The sequence below is a fragment of the Rousettus aegyptiacus genome, unplaced genomic scaffold (assembly GCF_014176215.1).
Source record: "Rousettus aegyptiacus isolate mRouAeg1 unplaced genomic scaffold, mRouAeg1.p scaffold_m13_p_12, whole genome shotgun sequence".
In the NCBI taxonomy this organism is placed as follows: Eukaryota; Metazoa; Chordata; class Mammalia; order Chiroptera; family Pteropodidae; genus Rousettus; species Rousettus aegyptiacus.
This window is the reverse complement of record NW_023416287.1, coordinates 27,406,955-27,432,210: the sequence shown is the minus strand read 5'-3', so window position 1 is coordinate 27,432,210 and position 25,256 is coordinate 27,406,955. Positions and strand designations below refer to the sequence as shown.

The 25,256-nt window shown below is 39.6% G+C and overlaps 1 protein-coding gene across 5 annotated transcripts in view; it reads right to left on the bottom strand.

Annotated features, from left to right (window-relative positions):
- The window catches only part of PLCB4 (phospholipase C beta 4), a 370,645-nt gene that overhangs the window by 243,723 nt on the left and 101,666 nt on the right, over window positions 1-25,256 (bottom strand). For 2 of the 5 annotated variants that reach the window (XM_016133609.2, XM_036229661.1), the window contains exon 1: window positions 21,469-23,757. The exons of the other annotated variants lie outside the window; for them this stretch is intronic. The gene's annotated coding sequence lies outside the window, so the exon portion shown is untranslated. Of the gene's footprint in view, window positions 1-21,468; window positions 23,758-25,256 lie in introns of those variants that run through there. 5 annotated transcript variants of the gene reach the window in all.

The following is a 25,256-nucleotide window of genomic DNA, read 5'->3' as shown; positions in this document are numbered from 1 at the left end:
AATTACCCACCTACATTCTTTTGCCTGGTTTCCCTCACATATTGGTTTTCCATGGCTGAATAAAAAACTGACAGAAACTTTCTGACTTAAAATAACACACATCTATTAGCTCAGACAAGTCCACGTTCTCTGTCCAGCATCTTACAAGGCTAAAATCAAGATGTCTGCTAGGCTTCCTTCCTTTCTGGAGGCTCTGAGGAATTACCTGCTTCCAGGCTCAGGCAGGTTATTGGCCAATTTCACTTCCTTCTGTTCACAGGGCTAAGGACCTGTTTCCTTGCTGGCTGGCAGCTGGAGGCCACTCTTAGGTTCTAGATGCCATTCATACTCCTTGTTGCATGCCCCCCCCACAATCATCAAAGCCAATGATGGAGAATCTCCCTTGCATGAAATCCTTCTCTCTCTGAATCTCTTTCTTTGGTCCCTTTTTAGGGGCTTAGCTGATTAGGGCAGGCCCACCGAAGATAAGTTCTCATTCTTAAAGTCAACTGTGCCACGCAACACATCCTAATCATAAGAGTGACATTCTATCATACCCACAGTCTTGGGATTATACCAGGTGTGTACAACAGGGGGCAGGATTCTGGGAGCCATCTCAGAGTTCTGCCCACAACACCTAGTAGTTGCTAGCGTGTATTTGTCATATACATGCATTTTTCTTCCCAGGCTAGGAGCTGGGGCCATGTCACAAGAAAAGCTAACTGTCCAATAGAGAAGATATATGGAAGTTAAAACAAGAATTATTTGTAACAATTTGTAACAATTCTCCCATCCATTATCAATGTTCTTAATTATCTAACTCTAAGAATGCATGTACTCTATCAAATTCCAAATCTATACAAGATGTTTCTCTCCTTTAACTTAAACTGACCCTTAGAAAACTGAATGTCTAGAAAATTGACATTTAGGAGAAAGAGGAAGAGATGAAAAACAAACACTTACCTACTACCTAGAAGGACCCCCAAAAAAGGGTTTTTAAAGACAAGTGTCCAAATAGCACCATGGACTGAAATTTTTTAATTTCATTACATTTTCTATAAGGTGTTAATCAATTTACATGCTTTTTCACTCAATTGTCTTGATTATTTGGAAGTTACATAGAGGCACTATATGCAAAATTACATTAATATTTAAAGAAAAAGGGTAAAGATAATTAAAGGCATGCTTAACACATCCACAAGCACAAGGTGTATCAGTTAATATATGTTTAACAGGAAAAAAATGATAATGTTTAAGAACTCTCCCATCAAACAAATGTTTGGTTAGAGAGCAAAAGAGTCTAACAGGTTTGGAAGAAGCAAAGTAAATAGTAACAATAATAACGATTACTGATTAATGAGAAATTACTATGTCCAGGTACTACTCTCAGTGTTTTATGTATATTAACCCGTTAAATCTCACCAAACTCTACAGGTAAAAATCTTTTACAGATAAGGATGCTGAGGCACAGAGTGGTTATATCACTTATCCAGAGCCACGTGGCAAGTAAGCAAAGGAGCATGCCTTCAAACCTGGATGATCTGGCCCCAGGACCCCTCCTCTAAGGAACTGCATCTGCCTGTACACCCATCTGTGTTTCCGTGCTATGAAATGGGGGCACTTTCTCCACCTATTATACAGCAGCACAAGGTGGTAGCCAAATGCATATGCATTACACTCAAACAGACCTGACTCATGTCCAAAGCCAAGGGGATGAGTGGGGGCTGCAGCCCTGCCAGAAGGTATGTTTCTATAATTTGCATAAAGATACCCTGTGTATCAGCAGCAGCCTTGTCCAAGGAAGCCTATAAAGTCTTAAAAAAATAAATCCAGGCATTCTTCTAACCTCTATGTCTTTACTTAAAAGGAGAGAAAAGAAAAAGGTAATTCTTTCTTTCCTTTTTTTACAACAGCCAAACCCATTATCCTACATTTTGAAATTGAGAGATTATGAAAGGATGGGAACGAAGCAAATGCTAATACTAGAAGCAAACAAGAAAAAACACAGATTCCCTTTCTTATTATAGAGAAGACGGTGAGCCTTTCTCCACATAATAAGAAAGGACAAATCTGTAGTTCAATAACCTCAAACCTTTTCCATCAACTACACCCAATCAAAGTGGGGGCAGTAAGACACCAGGTGCCACCAGCCACCAGCAGCATTGACCCCAAGAAACCCGTGCTTAGCAGTTGTAGTAATGGATCCCTGGAGATTGAGCTGGGGTGGGGAGCACAATGTTACATCTTGGTGTTTGCATTAAAGGTGCATTTGCTTTCAATGACTCATTTCCACAACTAGGATTGGATGAGCCCACGTGTCAGGTGGCATTTACTCAGTGATTTTTCCTGGTACTTGCAAGGCATGACCAAGGGCTGTCACCATGCCAGGGCCCTCTCCATGAGGAGGTAGAGACTAGGACTGTTACTCTGATCTGTCCTCTTTGTGCTCTTCCTTGGTTCCATCTCGCCTCCAGTGTTTCGGTGGTCGCATCACAGAAATTACAGAAATGTGAATTTATTTTATCAGAGAAACCTCCCTTTAAACTAATCTTTTGTGGTGTTGCTTGTTTTGGGTCTTGACTGTCACATATTTTCATTTGTTCGAATTTCTCACGCTGCATACTCTGACTTAAAATTGCCACGTTCTGCAGCCAGAACACTCAAATACGTTTGAGATCAGACATAACCCTCAAGTTCCTCGGCTGCCTGTGGGCATCAGGGATCCCTGAGAACATTCAAGCAGGGTCTTAGTTTCAGAAACCTGGATACTTGCCAACCCAGGTAATTATTCTCTGCCTACCTAATTTCCCCAGGCAATTTTAATTGAAAATGGTATTATCCTGTACCTCAGTTCTAATCTGCTTTGAAGTGTCCCTGTGTCCTGCTTCTTCACTCCATTGTAAGCTACCTGAGCTAGTTTCTTTTAGAAGCTTAAGTTGAAAAAAAAAAAAAAGTTTCTGACTCTCCCAAGGGAGAAAATATCAGATAAATATGAGCCATTTAATTAGTGTCAAACCAGGGTACCGAATACCTTTGGCGGAGGTTGCAAGACACCCCCTCCTTGCTGCCTAACCTTATGAAAAGTTTCTTTTTGTAGAAAGAAACACAAAGGTTTTCATTCTGAAAAACTGACCAAAAAAGTGGGGGAGGGGAATTAGAGGAATACTGAGATGATTTTACCCTCCTGAAATAATTTTAAAGGCTACTGTTTCCTTGTTCATTTCCAAATAACCTGCTTTAAAGTTAAAACAAAATGCGCCATCTTATATAAGAATGCTTGAAAATAAATCAAATGCAACAGAAATCTGTTTGTTAATTGCTTCTAACAAACATGCACTTAAAACAGTGCTGTCCAAAAGAATTATAATAAAAGTCATGAATGTGCGTTACATATGGAATTTTAAACTTTCTAGTAGCATCACTAAAAAAGTAAAAAGAAATAATGGAATAAAAAGGAAAGAACTACTGATAACAAAACAATTTAGACGGATCTTAAGGGAATGTTGCTGAGTGAAAAGAGCTAATATAAAAAAGTTACACACTATATGATTCCATTAATGTGATTCTTAAAATGACAAAAGTATACAGATGGAGAACAAATTAAGGATTCCTAGGATTTAGGGAGGAGAGGAGGGAGGGAAGTGCTGTAGCTGTAGAAGCATGGAAGCGTAGTACAGGGGATACTTGTGATAGAATTCTGTATTTTGATTGTGGTCATAAGAATCTACACAGGTGATTACACTGCACAGAACTAAACACACATACACACATACACACACGAGTGCATGTAAAGCTGGTAAAATCTGAATAAAGTCAGTGGATGTATCAATATCATTTTCATAGTTGTGACATTATACCACAGTTTTGCAAAACGGTACCAGTAGAGAAATCTGGATAAAGTGATCTCTATTATATTTTATAACTGCACGTGAATCTAGAATAATCTTAAAAGTCAAAAAAAATTAATTTTAACATTATATTTAACCTAGTAACACAGGGTTTTTCATATAATCAATGTAGATATAATCAATATAAAATTTTATATCATATTTTATATAATTGTACATATTTTTTCATCCTAAATCTTTGGAATCCAGTGTCTGATTTACACTTACAGCATATTTCAATTTAAACTAGCCACCATTTCAAGTGTTCAAGGGCAATGTGTAGCTGTGGCTCCCAGCACTATGGAACAAAAAATACTTTAAACTAAGACTAATATCCATTTCCCAAACCCCTCTAGTAGCACATTCTCTCTAATATGAAATATCACTCACTGCTTTCTGTAAGTCTCTTACAGAGCACATTCATGATGAAACCCTTAGAGCTTAGACAGTCATTGGAAAATATGATCTGGCTGGGAAAGGAAATTTCATCAGTGGTACCAACCAGAATCGGTTTTGGACCACAGTTACATGAATCACTAATCCCTATTAAGGAGACTACTAGTACCTTCTAAGAAATATTCCTAAGAGGAATTTCAAGAATTATACCATAAAGACTGGATTCAAGGATTAAGATTTTTAACAATTTTGAACCTTTGTAATTTTATTTTCTCTCTCTGGCTTTTCTATTTCCTGGTGGCAGTAAGCAGCAGAATTATTAAAATAAGGCTTATTTGGGGGGCTTGGTCTTCAGAGCCATCGAACTGTAAGACTCAATTTTCTTCTACAGGTAGTCATGGAGGAGAAAGAAACAAGTGATAAATGTATAATGACAGCTTTGGAAAATACATAAAATGAGGCCAAATCTCTTAGGACTCTGAAAAGTAAAGCACGGAGCAGACCTGGTTCTCAGACCAGGTCTGACAAGAAGCCAAGGGCTCAATCTCAAAAGACCAGCACAATCTCCATCCCCCACAGGAAGTGGGAATGAGATGAGAAAACTCTATTCCCAAACAGAGCCTCAGGGAGTATAAAGAGAGAGGGTTTGGGAATGAAAGACACCTGTCTCTGAGAACACAGTCAATTAACCTCTCTTGGACCTAGTTTCCTTGTTTGTAAAGCAGCAAAATTATCTACCTCACTGTTTTGAAGTTAAATAGAATAATGTACAAAAAGCTCCTATCACATTCCTGCAATCCAGAGTGGGTATTCAATTACAGTGCTCTCCCACTCCTTTATTTCTTTATTTGAATAACTATATATAGAGGGAAAATGATCCATGCAAATTAAACTCAGAATAGTAACATCAGAAACTCAAGAGTTATTGCTCTAGAATAATACCAGAGAGAAAAATGTTTCGATTTAACCTGTTGTGATTCACTTCTAATCTGATGGTAAGCTGCTTTCATGATCACTATAGGTTTATAGTACTTTTGGGACAGCTGTATAAAGGCAGATACACCCAAGATGAAGGACCCAAAGTAGTCTAGAGAATGGAAACAGGTTTGGTCTCACTAGAGGCTCATGGCTTCAGGAACATTTACATATTTGCATTCTCCACGAAAATAAAATATATTATCCATTTAGCAAGTGAGAATAGAAAACAAACTAGGGTACAGATTACAAGAACTAATCAATGCCCAAAGTTCTCTTGCTATGAATTATATAATGGTACTTTAACTGGTACTTATGTTCGTTAGATGTTTTTGGCCATAAACAACTGGTCAACCATCTGTTCGATGAGCAAGAAGCACCTGTTCTATATCATGACTGGCTCACTGGGGCCCAATACAGTGGGATACAGTAATAACTTGTTTTTTATTGTTGGAACTTTGCTCTGCAAACTCTTCAAGGCCCAGAACACAGCTGCTGATGCCAGGTCCCTGAGACGGGTACCATTGAATAGAAGGTGTCCAAAGGTACCGCCTGAAGTAAGTTGCATGAGCACAGCCTGCTCTGATTCTGTTTATTGTTCATCTCCATTTTGTTTTATGAAGAAACTAAAACAGCCAATTTATTTACAATTCTAACATAAAGGATAAGTTCCCAGTCTTTGTCAGCACTACCACCACCTGTGCTAGGCTCGTCAGCTGAAAGGGTGCCTCTGAGGATACGAAAGAGCTTCCAGAAGGATATGGGAAGGTTTTCTGTCGACGTCTATCATGCTACAAGTACTACCTGGAGGAGGATGAAATCTCTCTAGGAAACCACAGAGACTTAAGTAAAATGTAATGAGAAACTAAGACTCAGATATGCTCACCTACCTATGACATTCAGGCTTCATCAATGCCTGAACTCAGAGGCACAACTTATTTTAATAACCAATTAAATAACGAATCAATAAAAAATAACTAATTTAAGAAAATTAATTCCCTGTTTTATTATTTTTTTTATTCACAGTTAAATTCACTCTCTTGATGTACAGTTCTGTGAGTTTTGACAAATGCGTACAGTCATGTAACCACCACATGATTAAGTTATAAAACAGTTCCATTACCTCTAAAGCCTTCTCATACTGCTCCTTTGTAGTCAGCCCTTCCTTCCAATCCTGAAACCACTGATCTGTTTTCTGTTCCTGTAGCATTGCCCTAAGTATATGTATCATATGTTACGGAGCCTTTTGAATCTGACTCTGGCTCCTTTTACTTAGCATAATGAATTTTGTTCTCTATCTATATTGTTGTACTCATTAGTAGTACCTTCTTTTTAATTGCTGATTAGTATTTCATTGTATAAATGTACCACAGCTTGTTTTTTCATTTCCCAGTTGAAAGACATCTGGGTTGTTCTGGTTTTTGATTACAGACATTAGTGTATGGATTTTGGTGTGAACATAAGTTGTCATTTCACTTAGGTAAATACCCAGGAGTGGGATTGCTTGGTCACATTAATTTTATGTTTAACACTACAAGAAACTGTCGAACTCTCTTCTAAAGTAGCTGCACCATTCTGCGATCCCACCAGCAATGAATGAGAATCCCAGATGCTCTGCATCTTTACCCACTGGAACTATTAGGTTTTTCTTTTTGGTTTTTTTTTTTTTAATTATTATTTAAGCCATTCATTTTAATGGGTATATGGTGCTGTCTTATTGTGATTTTTAAATTATGAATCTTTAAGATTTATCAGATTTCAGAGTAACACATATTTCTCCTTTTACATATATAGCATTATCTTCCTTTTGGAGATATTTCAACAAATCCAGACAGTTAAGTAAATTCACACAGTTTCAACATGTAGAAGATTGTCTGGTTCTAGAATAAATGTTCCTTCTATAAGTTTGCATGTATATATCTAATACCTACACATCATAATAATACATAAATAATAACAGTCCTATTTAATAGGAAATAACTAGAATACATCATAATTTTTATTAGTGTAAAAATCACAAATCACTGATAATTTAAACATGTACATATACAGTTGCATATATAGTACATACATCTATTTCATTATAAAAGGCAGTTTGTCAAGTTCATTGCTAGTTTAAATTTGATCACAAAGGGAGGAGCATGTAATATTTTATAATAATTATACTCAAACTTATACCAGCTACATTACATAATTACATAAATTAATGATCTGATTACAAATGTTGGCTGCTTCAAGGAAAATCTCCATTTTCAAACAATTTATTGACTCTGCTCTGTTACTGTTACTACTTTAAGAAAACTAAATACATGGTTTAAAATGTTTTACCATGTCTAATTTTTTACCACTCTGTTCTAATATTTACCTATATTTTGCTGTAAAGGATAATTTTATGATTCTTTATCTATTCCCATAGATGGAACAGGAAATTAAATGTCTTCCATGAAAAATAATTTTTTTACTCATTCAAGAAATATTGCATTTTTAGCAAGCTGGAGGGGAGTGGTTTCTATTTTAGATAGGGGCCTCAGGAGGGGTCTCTTTAATGAAGTGATATATGAACAAAGACCTGAGGGAAGTGAAGGAGTAAGCCTTGTGAAGATCTGGAAGAAGAGGATTCCAGGAAAAGAAAACAGCAGGTGCAAAGGCCCTGAGGGAAGCACGTTTTACAAGGTCGAAAAGGTCAATATGGCTGGAGCACAGCAAAGTGAGCAAAGTGAGCAAAGTGAAAAGAAGGGAGCCAGATCATGCAAAGACATTGGCTGAATCTAATTCTCAGGTATATAGGAAGCAATTAGAGAATTTTAAGTAGCAGTTACATAGTCTGACTTCCGTTTTAAAAGAATACTTCACTATTTGGAGAACCAACTGTAGCAGGACAAGGAGTGAAGCAGAGAAACCAATTAACAGGCTACTACAAGAGTCCAGACAAGTGATAACAGTGGCTTGAGTGATGCTGATAACAGCTGCCATGGGAGAAAGTGGTTGGATTCAGTACATACTCAGAATGCAGAGGCAACGGGATTGTCTGATGGACTGCACGCAAAATGTAAGGAAAAGAAATGATGCCAAAGTTGAAAACGAGCATCATAAAGGATAAAGAAATAAAATCACTTAGTCTGGAAAACAATGAATAGCTTCATTTTGACAAGGATCTTTAAGAAACTGAAACACAGTAACTGCACTGACTTAGCTGGCATCTAATTTTGAGAGTCAAGAGTGAAGATAGGAAACTGAGATTGCAATAACTAACTTTGGAAACAGCTGCTGCCATCAGTCACTGAGCGAACGTCACTATGAATTCTGAATAAAGACCAAAAGCAGAATACCGTTCTTTGTCTTCTGCCCTTAATGACTTACATGTAATATATTCCATATCAGTTACTGTAGCTGTTTGACAGGAATTATCCAGATGAATGGGTTGACAGAAGATAAACAAGATGATTGAAATGTAAACAGATGAAGATTAATGCAGTAGACAGCATGAATCAACATGCAAGAAGAGATAAGAATCAAAATAGCAAATTATAATTTTGGAAGTTTCATAAATTATGTCAATTGTCTGAAATAATAAAAATCTGGATGACCTGGGGTTTAGAATACAAATTTTTTTTTCATTTCTCTCGATGCTGTTAAGATGAAAACCAATTGTTTATTATAAAGATAATCTAATGTTTCAAGATTGATGATAATAATTTTTTAAAAATTCAAGATAGTTTTAAAGGACTAGAGAGATCAAAATTGTAAATGGCCCTGAAAAACTTTCCCCAAGATTTCAGTGTCCCTATCATGATATCCATGGGTGAGAGAAGTAGTCAATGTCATGCTAAAGTGTCTCCCAGGACTCCTTCAAAGATGGGGACATTGAAAAAGTCAATTTGGAACCAAGTACTCATCATATTGTCCTTTAGGTTTATTCTCATTATCTAATAAACTGTTTCTACAACTTATAGTATTTAAAAATGCTTATCGAATGAATGAATGAATGAAACTTTCTACCACTGTTACCCCAGGAAAACCTTAGGATGGGGATTAATACATCGGGCAGAGTAGGAAGGTAAACACATCTCTAGTTTTATAGCATTCTTTTCCCAAGGCAGGCCCCATGTACTTCCCTAGTTATAATTCTGGGGGTTTGTAAAGGTGACTTGATATTATAATCCTAAAACCCATAGAATTTAAAAAAAAAAAAAAAAGAGAGAGAGTAGAAACTATTTTGGAATTTCTTAAAAAAGTTAAAGTACTTCAACATTTAGTAAAGGTTATTAATAGAGCCCCACTGGAAACATATGTTCCTACTCTCTCCCTCCATATCACATAAGAGTATAGTGCAACCATACCTAAGCACCCTTGAAATCCTAAAGTCCTCCTGTGAAATTACAGCCCGCATGATATCCTTCTCAATTTCGAGGATTCACCAAAGGTTGAAACAGGATTTAAAAAAAGCCCTCTACTATTTCTATTGATGGCTTTCAAAAAAAGAGAAATAAAATGCTAAATCAAAATTCGGGAACACAGTGATATGATGCTGAAAGAATTCATCGGCCCTTCTTCAATTCCAATTTATGGACACGCCATTGTCTCTATTTGTCATGATTTGAGTGCAGTGTTAATCATTCCCATCTCTGGAGCTGAGATAATCTAAAGACAAATGAGTGACCAAAAATATCCCATTAATATGACTACTCAGCCACATCACAGTATTCATTCTAAGTTGAAAACCATAACTCTATTTAATAGCACAAAGCCCTACATTTATTTGCATCTTATGAGCAGTCATTCAGGAGACTGAAGCAGCTGGCTAAATCATCTTGCCCTTATTTAATTTATCAGTCTCCTCTCACATTAGTTCTGCTGCAGAAATAAGACCGCAGTTCCCTTTTAATAACTAACTCCCTGGCAACTTAGAACCAGAAAGAATAAATTTACACTTTGTCGATTCCCTGTACTTCATGAAGAAAGAGAACGAGTAAAGGTGATGCCATTTAACTGATGCAAATCTATTTTCTCTGCCTTCCATTTTTACAGCAAGATAAATGTTGACTAAAAGTGCACTATGTGATTTTGTCCTTTGCTTCAGTATTCTTCTATTGTGTTTGTTTCTAGAGAGAAAGAATGTGTTTTAGAGACAGACCACCTTAAATAAAACACTGTCTTTAGGTAACAGTTGGTTGCCAAATGCTGACTTAGAACAATGTTAAAAAAAATCAGAATAAAAATGATGTAAAACCTTTGACTATACCTGAAGAGACCTAATGCAGCAGTCCCCAATCTTTTTTGGACCAAGGACCAGTGCTCTTATGAGAATCTAATGCCTGATGATCTGAGGTGGAGCTGAGGTGGTGATGCTAGCGCTGGGGAGCGGCTGCAAATACAGATGAAGCTCTACTTGCTCACCTGCCACTCACCTCCTGCTGTGCACCCCAGTTCCTAATGGACCAGTACCAGTCTTCGGCCCGGACGCTGGGGATCCCTGGCCTAACAGGTTTGCTATGAGAATACAGTTAACTTGGAAGATCAGGGTTCCTGTTGTCGAGAAAGGACAACAGAACTCACTCAGGTCAGAAAGCTCCTCTAAGCAAATATAAGTTTTATTTTGTTTCAGTTTTAGGACAGATGATTCAAACCTCTCCAGGAAATTCCTATGCGGCCCCATTGCAGTCTAGATGAGCGTTGCCTAACAGCAGTAAAATGTGAGCCCTATGCGTAATTTAAAATTTTCTAGTTGCCACATTAGAAAAGTGAAAAACAGGTCAAATTAATTTTAATAATATGTATTCTTTAACACAATGTATCATTTTGACAAATATTCCATATACAAAAATTATTGAGATATTTTACTTTTTTTATAGAAAGTTTTTGAAATCCAGTGTATATTTTACACTTGCAAGGACATCTCAACTTGGACAACAGCAACGGGCAGCAAGTAGCCCCCATAGCAGACACCACAGGTCCTCAGGCAGGTCCTGGAGAGAATCTGCGGATCCGGTACTCAGTGAGTTGTTAGTTGACAATAACAAGCTCTCTGTTACAAAGTCATCAGAAAAAAGATAATTTCTTCTAATTTTATTTTCTTCCAATTATATGAGAGGCTGATATAGTCCTTGGCCTGAAAGCAGCTAGGAATTTTGTAAGTTCTTATAATCATCAGAACTTAAATCTCCTCTAGTTATAACATTCCAGGGTATTTCACCCATTACCTCAATGTGCCAAAAGCTCTGTAAATAAATATTCTGTTTTATTTGTGGAAAATAATAATTTACTGATTGTTCTCTTATTCTGAGTGTCTTGCTTTCTTGCCATCTTGTATTCCCTACCACCTCTGTTCTTTGTTGTTATACGCAATTGATGGAATTCAAGTTTAAATTCAATTCAGAACTCCAGCTCTCATCTTGAAAACTAATCATGACTATTTCTTAAGATAATCTTTCTAAAATAACTCCTCCACTTCTTGAAAACCTACATACCAAATATCTTTTAGATACTCCATGAACATCATCCACCAAAGTAGGCATTATAACCCTCATTAAAGTGATACTGGAAGTTAATAACTTGCTGAAGGTCACAGGAGTAGCTCTGTCTAGCCCTCATCTCTATGGCTTTCTATAATCCTTCTTTGCCTTCATTTAATAACAGTCTATCTCTTTTTATTCATAAATTGCCCACCCCAATGCAAGCATCTTTGCATAGGCTGAATTCTGAACACCAATTTCTAATGTATTCCTCTGGGAACAGAAACTAGCAAGAAAATAAGAACCATCTGTCACTGTTGAGCTTGCAAGAAGCAGAGAAAAACTTTTTTCCATCTAGAGTCCAAGATAAAGAAATTTACTGAGTACCACCCACATTACATAATCCTCCTACCTAGGTGTCCAGTTACATGCCCAACAGTCATTTTCATTGCAAATTAGAGGTCACCCTTGATAATAAGGCCTTCCTCTTCCATTCTTGGGGCGTACTAGTCCCAAAAGTCATTAGTGGAAACTTGTTTCAATTGCTTTTGATTCTGTCTGCACACAGATTTCTCTGTAGGGACCGCTGCTATTCCAAGTTCCTGCTCCCCTTGCCTAGACTGTTGCTAAGGAGAAGAGAGTTCTCTTGTCGTAATTGCTACCTGAAATTCTTCTGTAATCTCTACCAGCCCTTCTCTTAACATGAAGGGTCCTTTATTGTTCAAAAGTATAACCTCTTCTTTTTGTACCCTTGAAAAGGCTCAGCAGCTTCCATTAGTGCCTTCTACTTCAACTGCAAATTCTGTTATTTCAGGAGCCTCCAACCTTTGATGAACTCTTCTTAAATAACTGTGGGTCTGGGCACAGAAGGTGCAGTTCAGACGTTCTCAAACCAGAATGGAAAAACCAAAAACTTCCTTCTTCACCACAACTCTTCATTTTATCTGATTCTTGGAAGAGAGTCAGTCAGTATGAAATGGTTTTCTGCATCAAAAAATTTTCAGGATAACTTACCTCTAAAATCCCCTTTTTCTGAAGCAGCCGACCCCTTCCCCAGGTACAGATTTCCCCACAGTCAAGCAAGATGGGTCCTGGCTCCTTAAGGCGTGCCCATGGATCAGCAGCAACAGCACTATCGGGAAGCTTGTTAGAAATGCAGAGTCTACATTTTAACATGATCCCAGGTAACTGGGATCTACATGATAGTGTGAGAAGCCTGGTTCAAGACACGGCTGAAAGCAATCTGACTTGTGCGTTCATAAATAAACAGGCAGTCGATACCAACTGCAATGGTTCTTATAGTTCTCATTACTCTAAGAAATTGTTGGGGATTCTTTATAAGCTTGTTTTCTCAAACCTAAAACTGGACTAAAAATAAAACAGTTTCCAGAGAAAAGTCAACTTTCTTAATGTGGTCCTAGATTGTGCCATCCCTTCACTTATCGAAGTTCAAGTTTATACTCTGCAACCTGGAACACACACAGAGACGCTAACTACTGAAAGATTTTTGTAAATGAGCTTGAGGATAATGCATGAAATAATTGCCAAGCAAGCAAGCAAACGTGTTCTCATAATTAACAAGCTCTACGAATTTTCCTTTTATGAATGCTGCAAATTCTATTAGGATGACTTATGAGAGAGCCAATTTAATCATATAACTGCATCAATTTGAATTGAAGAAAATGAGAAAATATGTTGACTTTAAAGTTATATGAAGCTATGTTTTACAGAAAAATGTGGCTAATATTTCCAGAGTTCACTCATCAGCATTTTTGTGGTGGAGGTATAGGTGTAAAATGTAAACACTTTAATAATGATGCCTATATGTTGATTAGACAAATTAAGTCATTTTGGAGTCATTTTGTCTAAAGCATTTTATCAAAAACACTTTTCACCTTCTTCCAACAAATAAGTGAGAATCATTTTTTTAATGTGAAAATTTATATTTTACATAAAGCCAGTTATGTCTCCCACTTAAAATCATTTTTTGAAAACACGAATATACCAAGTTAACAATGAATATACATAAAAAGAGTAATGTATGGTTTCCATTACTTTTTTAAAAAGAGCAATTTATGCTTAAGGACACTATTTCCCCACATTAAAGATAATGATTTTGCTTTTGAAATTTTAATATTCTGATTACTGAAGGTCTATTACTGAGAAAACCGAGAATATAGATGAAAAGATGCCACAGTGTTCAAAAAGAGATTGTCAATCACACCAGCATCAAACGACCAAAGTTGCAAGTTTTCACCAATAAAACAAAATTCCCAGAGATCGCAGTATATCTTCATCATTCATCTATTAGATATTCTATATGATTTAAAAATTCTATTTTTCTTGATGGATGCCTCTCATTCTTGAAAGAAAACAAGACACATTCCCCATTCCTTTTTGTTAAAAAAAAAAAAAAAAAAAGGGACAAAGCCCAAATCCCAAATATATTCTGGTTCTATTTTCTCTTTGGCCTCTCAGTGAGTTTCTTGTTGAAAGCCATTGCCTCGGTTTCCAGTAGATGCCATTTTAGCACACTGGGCAAACAACGGGACGGAAGTTGCCTGTTGCTATAGCTGCTGTAAGCAAGTCAACTGACCCCCAGGTCTTCCTTTCTCTCTCCACAAAGAGAGGAAACAGAATGACAATTCCCCAGGGTCTTTCAGATCTACCAAGCTTGTTCAGTGAACCACAGCAAGATGGGTGACCAAAATATAAAGTCCATAGGGGCAGGGATGAAACCTGTAGAATCCCCAGAGCCTGGCATGGCCACTGAAGCCGCCTCTGTTTACAGAACCTCCAGGACCTCCTCTGGTGGCATCTAACGTAACTCTGCTCCACAGCGGCCCATTCGCTCCTTTGCAACCTAAGCAGGAGGACTGCTCTGCCTCCCTCTCAGCCCAAGTGCTCAAGGTGGGGGGTGGGGAGCGGGGTGAGGGTGGTGGAGTGCAAAAGCCATGGCAGTGACTCTGTCCCTGTGGATGCTGCTCCTACATCGGACTTTCATAACTTGCAGTCTCTACAGTCTGTGATGCAGTGAGCCAACTGAGCAACCCTCCCTTGAGAAGAGGATGAGGAATTTGGTTGAATGAATCCTTTTGCTACAAATGAAAAACAACGAAAAAGCTTAGCTGCAATACACTGAAGGATAAAAGTAAGAAAAGCAGCTGAACTGAAAATGCTGCTGTGAAACCGGGAATGCCCATCAGGCGCTCCCACTCGCAGACCATGCAGTACCTGTGTACCAGGCCTGGCGAGCAGGAAGAGCCCGTGGGCCAGAGAAAACACTGAAAAGGCAGCAGTGCTGGAAAAGGGCACAGCAGACAGAGGTGCGAGGCTGCAGCGATGGGAGGAGCTAAGGCTAAATGGTGCTATGAAGGGAGAAGGGGAGGCAAAGACCCACTGCCATGAAAAGGAGCAGAGAAGCCCTCAGAGCCAAGAAAAATCGAAAGCTGTGGACTTAGGAACATGGACCAAGTCTGGACGAGGCTGCTGGGCTGGGTGTATATACTGTTGTCCAAGCAACAGCTCGTCCTCCTTTCAGGAAACTCCAGACCACTTCAGCTATGAATTCCAGTCAATCGGAATCACCCGCCTGCTTCTACTCTCTGCTCTCCACAGTCCGTTCTCTACCCAGAAGGCAGGACTATTCTTTTTAAAACATAAATGTGGTCATGTCACTCCTCTGCTCTGCTCCAATAGTTCTGTGGTGTACTCTGAATTCAACCCAAAGTACTGACCCCAGGCCCTGGGAACTCTGCTTACCTTATTCCCTGTGTCTCTACTCTTCGATTATTCCGCTCCATCCAGTCTAGCCTCCAGGCTCTTCTGCAAACCCCACCATGGGCTCCTGTCTAGGGTTCTTGCACTTGCTGTTCCCGCTACCTTGTTATCCAGGTAACACTCTTATTTCATTCAGCTTTCTGCTCAAATGTCACTTCAGAAGGCCCTTCTCTACCTACCTGTCCAAATGACAGCCTCAACTTCTGTCACTCTTCATCCCCTTGCCCTTAAGCACTCACTCATCTCATACTCCTCCAGGGCTTCCCCTGCAAGTGCCTGTGATCCTTTGCCTAAAAGCCTTCCCTGACCCAAGTGCTGTGTTTATCTTTGCATAGAGGGGCAAGCCACAAATGTCCCCGGGGCAGCCCTCAACCAAAGCCAGATGGGAGTCTGTGGGTAAATAACTGACCTCTGCGTCCTTCTTTGGGACACTTCTAAGGTCTGTTCTGCAGTCTTCCAGATGTCCCAAGCGGAACTGGGCCCTGCTGGCCCTCAGTGGCAACCTCCGTCTTTCATTTCTTTGTCTCGCTTTCCTGTCGCTATTTCCTGGGATCAGCTCCCCCAAAATCGCTCACTCTTATAACTTTGCCATGGGATCTGCTTCAGAGGGAACTCAAATTAAGATACCACCCATCCCTCCTCCTAATATAGTGCCCAAAACACAGTAGGTGCTCAATAAATATTTGCTGAATAAATGAATGAACTGACACAGTTGACTAACCTTGGCAAAGCTGCTGATTAGCAAGTATTTTGTTAAACATACAGATGACTAACCTTTTTTTTTTCGGCTAGAACATGAGACTTTGAAAAGGGCCTGGAACTGATCTACATAGCTTCCTTTTGAGTTACTTATGAGAACTATTCCTCTGCTGATATCCCAGAATGGGTCCTCTACCTAGAAATATATTCCTTCTCTTAAGGCAATGGACATGTGTTCCAATTTTCAAACCTTAACCTGTAGCATGTAAAGAATGAGCATCAGAGTACTATTAAAAGTTGCTTACAAATGCTGTCCAGGTGCAAATCCTTGCACCTCTTTAGCTTCCCCTGGAGGCTCTGAAATCACGAACTGGGGCCAGCTCTCAGGATTAAGACCAGCTGCATAACTTGCAGGATCCATAGCCAAAGGTAAACATGGGGCTCCTTATTATTAAGAATTTCAAGAGGGTGACAGCAGGACATTAAACCAACACAGAGCCCTTCTGAGTTCAGGCCCCTGGATACCTGCACAGGGCACATACCCGTAAAGTTGATGCTGCCAACAACCCATCAAGGACAAACTATCAGAGTCTTCCTAACACTGCTCCCTTGGCATTGATTATTCTCAGAGAAATGAGAAACAGCAGTGTTCAGTTTTATTTTAGGTTAAGCCACCACAAGACTATACGACTCATTAATAGCAAAGAGGCCAGTGGGCAGCTCTTCAGAGCAGTTCGTCTCACATCACCTTCAGACTTCCCAAACACCCCCAGAATCAATCATGGCCCACAGCTCCCCACTGCCTACGCAACGGTTCAAACTGCTGACAACTCCAGGGTTGCAATTACCCTGTTGAGTCCCACAGTTTAAACATACAATTATATAACGGAGAGAGAGAGCGCAACACAAAGTGAGAGCGAGCGAGAGAGAGCGAGCGAGAACCTGCTTTTAGATGACAGGGATACAAAAGGTCTTAGGATCTATTTCAAGAAAATCCATTCAGGGTTCTGCTGGGAGCATAGCTAAAAGGTCAGAAAGGTTTGGCCAAAAAAATGAAGGGTGAACATAATGGCACACCTCAGCTGCAGGGACATGTATATTTGAGGAAACACACAGTTTGAGGTGATGCCAGGACACAGTCACGACCGTAGCAGATCTGTTGAAATACACCTAAGATGGAAAAATGGTTTAACAACACTGTTCTCATGAGACACTTCATATGTTTTAGTGGGAGAAGCAGTCTGTTCATGTGTATGGTAGACCCCCAAGAGGGGACCCACAATGTTTCCAAACAGTGACTGGCCAGGCAAACGGTATGGCTAGTTGGGGCTCAACAGGACACACTTTGAGAAACGGTGACTTAGAACACACTTAAAATCCAATTAACCACAAACCCTATTTCCTGATAAGCCAGATAATTTGTTTTACTATATAGAATCCTAAGGTTTCTGTTTCTTTTAAACCTGCTATAAAATGAAAAAGTAATGACCGTTTTTGTTTAAAATATTAGCAGAATTTCATTTCATGAAAAATTACCCTACAGAATTAACCTCTGTGGGGTATGTGACACTGTACCGTGGGGCCGTCTAGAACCATACAGTATCACTTTAATGTGTAACAAGGGGCAGAGTATTAGTCGTCAGGCATTTCTCGATTAAAATCCTGTTTCTGTTCTGTATGGGTTGTGTGCCTTTGGGCGTTCATGAACTTCCATGTGCTTCAGAGTTTTCTTTATGGTTAAAGGAGAGAATGCCCACCTCTCAGGGGTACTGTGAGTGAGAAATCAGATAATGGTCAATGTTCTCAAATACAAAATGTTCAAACCAAACTCTAGCTGTCCTGCCAGAAACCTGGTCTTGCCTGAAAACTCTGCTCAGGACCACACCTTTGTAAACTTGATTTTAAGACTGTCACAAATTCTGATGGCCCATTATTCAAAATACCCCAAATCTGATCACTCCTCCGCAACCCCAGCCCACTCCAGCCTGGTTCCAGGCGCTCTCCCCTCCCTCCTGGATTTCTGCCCATTTTCTCCCAGGTTTCTCTGCTCCCTCCTGTGTCCCTCTTCAATTTATTCTCAGTCTAGCAGCCAGAGGAGTCTTATCAAAATGAAAAACCACCTTGAATAACAAAATCCTTCCTTTAATCTAAGAGCAGTGTTTCTCAACTGGGTATGACTCTGCATCTCAGAGGACATTTGACAATGTCCGAAGACATTTCCAGTTGTCACAGCTTGCAAGGGGGAGGGGTGGGGGGGTGAGTATGCTATTGGCATCTAGCGGGTGGAATCCAGAAATGCTATTTTACATCCTACAATACGCAAGACAGTCCCCTATAAGGAAGAATTATCCAGTCCAAAATGTCAGCAGTGCCAAGGTGAAGAAACCCTCATTTAAAGGACTGGTGTGGTCTGAACCCTTCTACCTCTGAGCATATCCAATCCCCTTTCCCCACTCTCTCCATACTGAAGAATGGTGTCCTAGCCATTCCTTGCGCACGATGACCCATTCCCACACAGTCACTGTTCTCTCTGCTTGGAATGTGCTTCTTGCAGGTATCCATGGGGATCATTACTTCACCGCCTCCAGGCCTCTGCCAACCTCCTTATTTTAAGCTGCAATTCTCCTCACTCAAGCCTGGTATTCTCCATCCTTTTTTTCTACATAGCACTTATCACCATGTGACACTCATGTTATTTTACTTGCTTTTATTTTTTCTACCTCCTGGAATGTAAACTCCCTGAAGGTGGAGACTTTTGTCTTATTTATGTATCTGGTGCTTATGAGGCACACAATAAATATTTGCTGGAATGAATGAATGAATATATGAATATTACCTTGTAGATATGCCCGAATTGTAGTTTGAGGGTGAAAAGTATGTATTTAGATTGACTGCTAAGATCACATTTATAACTTGTTCTGTATCAAAATAGAGGGTGCTGTAAGAATAATTCCTAAGTGGATTCCATAATACTATTATGACAAATCCATGGAAAGTAGTGAAGAGAGCCGAGACCCCAACCCTTAAAGTGTCACAATTCCTGCATGAGACGGGGTAAACTACTGGATGATGCTGACCGATGGTAACTTTAGTTTTCCAAACTAAAATTCAGTGTGTGTCATTGGAAAAACACAACTATATTTGTGGAAGATAAAGGGACAAAATATTTAAAAATCATGACAGTTCTAGAAATTCCAGACTAAACAATTTTATTTTTAATTTCCAGAGTCCCTCTGATCAGTAACAAGCCATGGTTTTATGAAATACTTACTGAGCCCACACCTAACAATGTATTACACACTGGGTCAGAGAGGACAATAAAAAATACACGTCCTTACATTTAGAGGGTTTACAGTCTGGTGTGGGTGTTAAGATATTTGTGTTGTTGAACCAAACTGAAGCACACTGTGACAACAGAAGGCAGATTGGTTTCAAGGTTAAAAGAGGAACACAGAAAATGAAATTGGGGTCGTCAGCAGGTAAGGGAACAGGAAGGTTTGGAGCAGGAGGTGGCCCTGGTGTTTCTTGGAGAGCAAGCACAGGGAGCTGTGCTTTACAAGGGGCTAGTCTTCCCATTTGGCTAGAACAAAGGTCACCTGCAAGGAAGTGGCAGAAAGCAAGTACAGGAGTCACTGAGGCCACAGCACAGAGGGCTGAGTGCCTGGGACATGCTGACACACAAAGCTCAGAGGCAGAAGTGATGGTTTTATTTCTTTGGGTTTCCCTGTACTTTCCCAGGAGACAGTGTGGCTGGAAGGAACAGAACTGATTTAGATAAGCATGATGTGAAGAAAGCATAAGATAACTAAGTAATTCTAGCTAGATGTAGAAGGAACCTGGCCAAGAGAGAAGACAGCAGGTCTGAAGGAGGCGGGGAGGGGCAGAAGCATCCCATGGGAAGCAGGAGAGGGGCAGCTGCTAAACTGCCTGAGTTTTCCCACACCCAGAAGGGTCACAAATGGTGAGGCAGGAAGGCAAGAAAAGTGAGTTTACTGGACACCATGACCACAGGGACTATTCAAGCTGCTTCATAAAATTACAACACCCAGTATTTGCTTTATTGGGGTTATTTTATCTGGTTTATCAGTTGCTTTCAGAGAAGTGAAATCAAAGATACAAGATTATTCTCCACAGATGTCAGAGTGGCTCTTTCATGAAAAGAGCCTCGCCCCACTCGAAATCCTTTAAAAATCAGATGGAAGTGTCTAGACCGTGTTGGCAGAGGCTAATCTGTCACTAACAGAACAATTAGAATGGGTTACAGCAAATACTTTTTTTTTTTTCAAATTTCTCTTCTGACTGATCTCATTAATGGACATGTAAAATGTGAAATCAGAAAGTATTGCCACATGAAATAGGTTTAAGATTTTCAAACAGAGTTACCTGTGGTCAAGGGACAGTAAGGGTTCACCCATGCCCTTACATGAGCATTCATTTATTGGACAGATATATACTGAGCTCTGACCCTGTGTCAGGCACTATTCGAGGTACTTGGGACACATTAGTAAACAAAACAAAGTCCATCATGACATGTACATTCTAGAGAGGGAAGAGAGAGTAAACACTAAACTCAATAAATAGTTAAAATTATAAAATAAGCCGAAAGCAAGGAAGTGCAATGGATAAAGAAAAAACTAGAGAACAGGTAAGGGTTGATAAGAAGGGAAGGTTTATAGTTAAGCGAAGACTTGAAGGAGGTGAAGGAACTAGCCACGTAGGTAAGTGGGGTAAGTAGGAGCTTCGCTGAGAGAAAACAGCCTAACAAAGACCCTCAGATTAGAGCATGCCTGTGTGTTCAAGAAACGGCCAAGAGGCCAGTCAGTGTAGCTGACAGAGTGAGCTAGAGATGAGGTAATGGAGGTCATAAGAGGTCATATCACACAGGCCTAGGAGGCCACTGTCGAGACTCTGGCTTATACTGGGAGTAAAATGAGGACCCACTAGAGGATTCTGGGCAGGGAGGGACAGTATCTGACTTATACGTAACAGGTCACTAGGGCTGCTGAGTGAGAACAGACTACAGAAGGTCCGAGCCTGGAATGGAACTCCAGGTGAAAGAGAACGTGGCTAAGACCAGGCTGGCAGCGATGGAAGAGGTGAAAAGAAGGTGGGTACATTCTGAGGGCAGAGCAGGCAGAATTTACCAAACACTATGTGTGGGCTGAAAGAAAGGAAGGACTCAAGGATGATTCGAAAAACAAGAATGGATGACAAGCCCTTACTAAATATCAGTATAAATACCCAAAAAAGTCTCTAGAAAAGGTTATTATTCAGTCAAACACTAGGTTTCAATTTAGTACCTGCTATTTAATAGAGGATCCCATTCCAGGAAGTTTATCCACAAAGCAGGAATGTACTCATGGTCAGGAGGTTTCACATCTGCGTGGCTCTGTTCCAACAGAAAAACCAGAGTGGTGTGCAGTAGGGCAAACATCACATAAATTAACACATGTGACTGTCAAGATACTGGGTTTTTTTCCTCCTAATAAAACAGGGCCTAGAGGTATGTGTTACATGTATATAGCGATACATAAAAGTATTTTACAGCTCATAAATCAGTCCACAGTAGCAATGTTTTATTTCTTCACAAGTCAACAAGTTGTATAAAAATGTTGTTTCATTATCATAAAAATCAGGGAGGCTTTTTGAGGCAGGATGCTGGATTACAGCCCTTAAATGGTTTCTTTTGATACTAATTTCTATTTCCAAACACAACAGAAAACCCATGGTAATGTTATCGATCTGAATCATTTTTAGAATTAAAGAAACTATGGATGGTTTCCCAAATACAGCCCATTCAATGACATCATGACACGGTATGCACCACCCCAGGAAAGGTTCACCTAGAACTTTAAAGGAAATGCTTTTTAAGGTGAAGAACATTCTCAAAAAAAAAAAAAGGAGGAAGAAAGAAAAAACAAAACAAAACAAAAAAACCATCACCACCACCACCACCAACAAAAACACTTTGAGCTCATTTTGAGCCAAATAAAGCAACCTACTCCAATGAAAAAGAAAAAAATCAAACTGAAATAAAATAAAGGGTGTTGATCCCTTTTTAATTGCCAAACACCAGTGTGATCCTCTTTGACCAAGGATTGCCTTCAAAAGCATTGCAGAAGAGTCACTGCATGGAATAGGATGACTTCTGCCTTTGATTTCATTCCTTCTTTGAAAGTTCCCGTATTCTAGTACATTCCAATTGCTTTCAATTTTTAAAATTAATTTTCCCTCTTTTAAAGGAAACCTAGGAAAACAAAATCTGTACGTGCAAAATGACAGAGCAGGGAGAGCAGCTGATATTGAAGCAGATTCCTCACTTTATTAATATATTTACGACAGAGTAATAGCTTTGCAGATTAATTTACTTGTATCTAGATAGAAAGACCAAGGATGTATATATATTAGAATGAACCATATGAAATTATTAACATTCAATCATTTGACTAACAAAAACATCAGTTTCCTGTGGTTCAACTAAAGACTTACCAGTAATATATTAGGATGTCCAATATGAAATTAAGACAATGTTTCTCAATAATACACATGAATAAGAAAGTCAGATTCCATTTTCTCTAATTCAATTCATATACAACTTTAAATATCTGTTTATGATAGTTCCAAAAACCATAAAAAGCACTTAAAACATTACTCATCACTCTCTAATTGTAATGAGAAACAGGAGAACTTAAAAACAATGATGAATTAGATTGCACCCATGTTCTTATCTAAGTATTCCTAGCTTGCTGGTCCCTTGAGATACTGCTCCAAAACTTAATTTTAAGTATCTAGCAGATCTTTCTTCTTTCTTACCCATGGTCACAGGCAAGAATTTCTCCTCCTCTGGGGTATTACTGCATTTTCCCAATGCCACATGTTCTACCTTGTTTCAGAGTTGCCTTCCCATCTGGTTTTGGAAGAAACCCCCAGCACAGCACCAACTGAAGAAGGGAAGGAGAAACGTGGACAAGGAGAGCACTTGCCGCCACTGTCTTCTCAAGATGAGCTCCGTGATTCAATCCAGAATCACCCTGTTACACTCAGGGACATCTGAGCCAGGACAGAAACAACAGCACAGCATATTTTCATGGGATGGGTGAGCCCGCAGCTTCTCTTGGCTCTTAGGTTGGAAAGTAGAGCACTCTCAGGAGACCATTCGTGTTGTGACAATATCCTCGGGGGCAGGAGAGGTTGCAAACCATGTTCTCGCTGCAGTTTAACAGACACACACACAGTTTCTTCCTGGTTTTACTGTGGAGCAGAGCAGTTTGACTCCCTGGTCCCTAAAGAAGGATGTGTTGTGTCCTGAATTCCCCATCGAGTGAAAGCTTCAAGTCCCATAAATATGTTCTTCCTTGTAAATAGGGTTTAAAATAAGCAATTATATGTGACTCGATTTGAGTGGGTTTTTTCTCCTGCTGTCTCTTTGGACTTGGTTTTGTTTCTTATTTATCTATTTATTTTTAATTTAATGAGGTCACACTGATTAATAAGATTAAATTTCAGGTGTACATTGTAATTTGATATCTGCACACTCCATTGGGTGCTCACAACCAAAAGTCTAATTCCCTTTGGTCACCATATATTTGACCCCCTTGACCCAGTTTGCCCTCCCCCCACACCCCTTCCACTCTGGTAACCATAGTTCTGTTGTCCACATCTATGAGTTGGTTTTGTTTTTTAAGTTCATTTGTTACTTTTTTGTTTTATATTTTTTACTTTTTCTTCATGCGTACCTCTAAACTGTTCCCCTTGTTGACACCTTGGAGGACAGACAGAGAGCTGAGCTGAGCAAGGCGAAAGAGCTGAGCAAGGAGAGCTCCGGAGGTCAGCCTTACTGCCCACCAGTAGAGCGGCCTGGGTTTTAGTGCCAGGTGATCAGCTGGTTTGATTTGAGGACTGAAAATCCCATGTCCCAGGAGCCTCTCTGTCCCTGACAAACTAGGTCAGTTGGTCACAGACTATGACAGGCCAACCCCATGCCTCTCAATCTCTACCTCTGCCAGAAGTTTCCTGTCACTCATTATTACAGCCAAGCCAGTAAACCGCCCAAGTACACACTCCATAAATACCACAGATGCATCTTCTGTAATAACCCATAGGGTGAAGAGACACAGTCTTGGGTGAGGCTCATCTATGATTGGGCAAATTCCCATTAGCCTTCACTTTTAGACAGAAAAGGAAACACAAGCCTTCCTTAGGTATTTTGGTCAGACCCAGCCAACTAAGGAGTTCCTTTAACTGTGAAAGTCCAGGTGACTTGTCCTTTAATGAGGTGCAATGAAGCAAGGGCTGGCAGCCAGCTCCCAGCACTGACTCCAAAGATGAATGCCTTTTAAAGACAAAGAAAAATCAACTCTTCCACAGGGAGTATGTATTGCTGTAAAACTACTCCAGCTAATGATCAATTCATCTATAGAAAATCTATTTTTTGAACATTTACCCTGGGCCAGCCTATGGGTGAGATGCTATGGAAAAGGAACAACAAACCAAGACCCGCCTACCACTGCTCTCATACCTGGTTTTAGAATCAGGTACTTACTCTGCTCTTTCCTTCCTCAAAATGATTTCAGGAAGTGAGTATGAGATCTGAAAGTAATCCAGTCCTACTAATACTGATCTTAATCTCTATTCTTTAGGAAAAAAGTAAAATTGATGGATGGGCACCCTTTTGGGATACTATCTTCATGTTATACTAAAAAGCTCCATAAAACAATTACGTTCAGTCAAATTCTGTTGTCCTAATGAGACTTTTATGGACTGACTGAATGTTTGCGTCCCTCAAAATTCCTATGTTGAAGCCCCAGGTATAGTATCTGAAAGTGGGACTTCTAGGAGGCAACTACAGGTTAAATTAGGCCATGAGAATGGGACCCTCATGATGGGATTAATGTCCTTCTGAAGAGGACATCAAAAGATTTCTGTCCCTCTCCACGTGCACATACCAAGGAAAGGCCCTGTGAGGACACAGAGAAGATGGCCTTCTGCAAACCAGGACAATAAATCTGCTGGCATCCCGGTCTTGGACATCCCAGCCTCCAGAACTAGGAGATATAAATGTCTGTTGTTTAAGCCACCCAGTCCATGT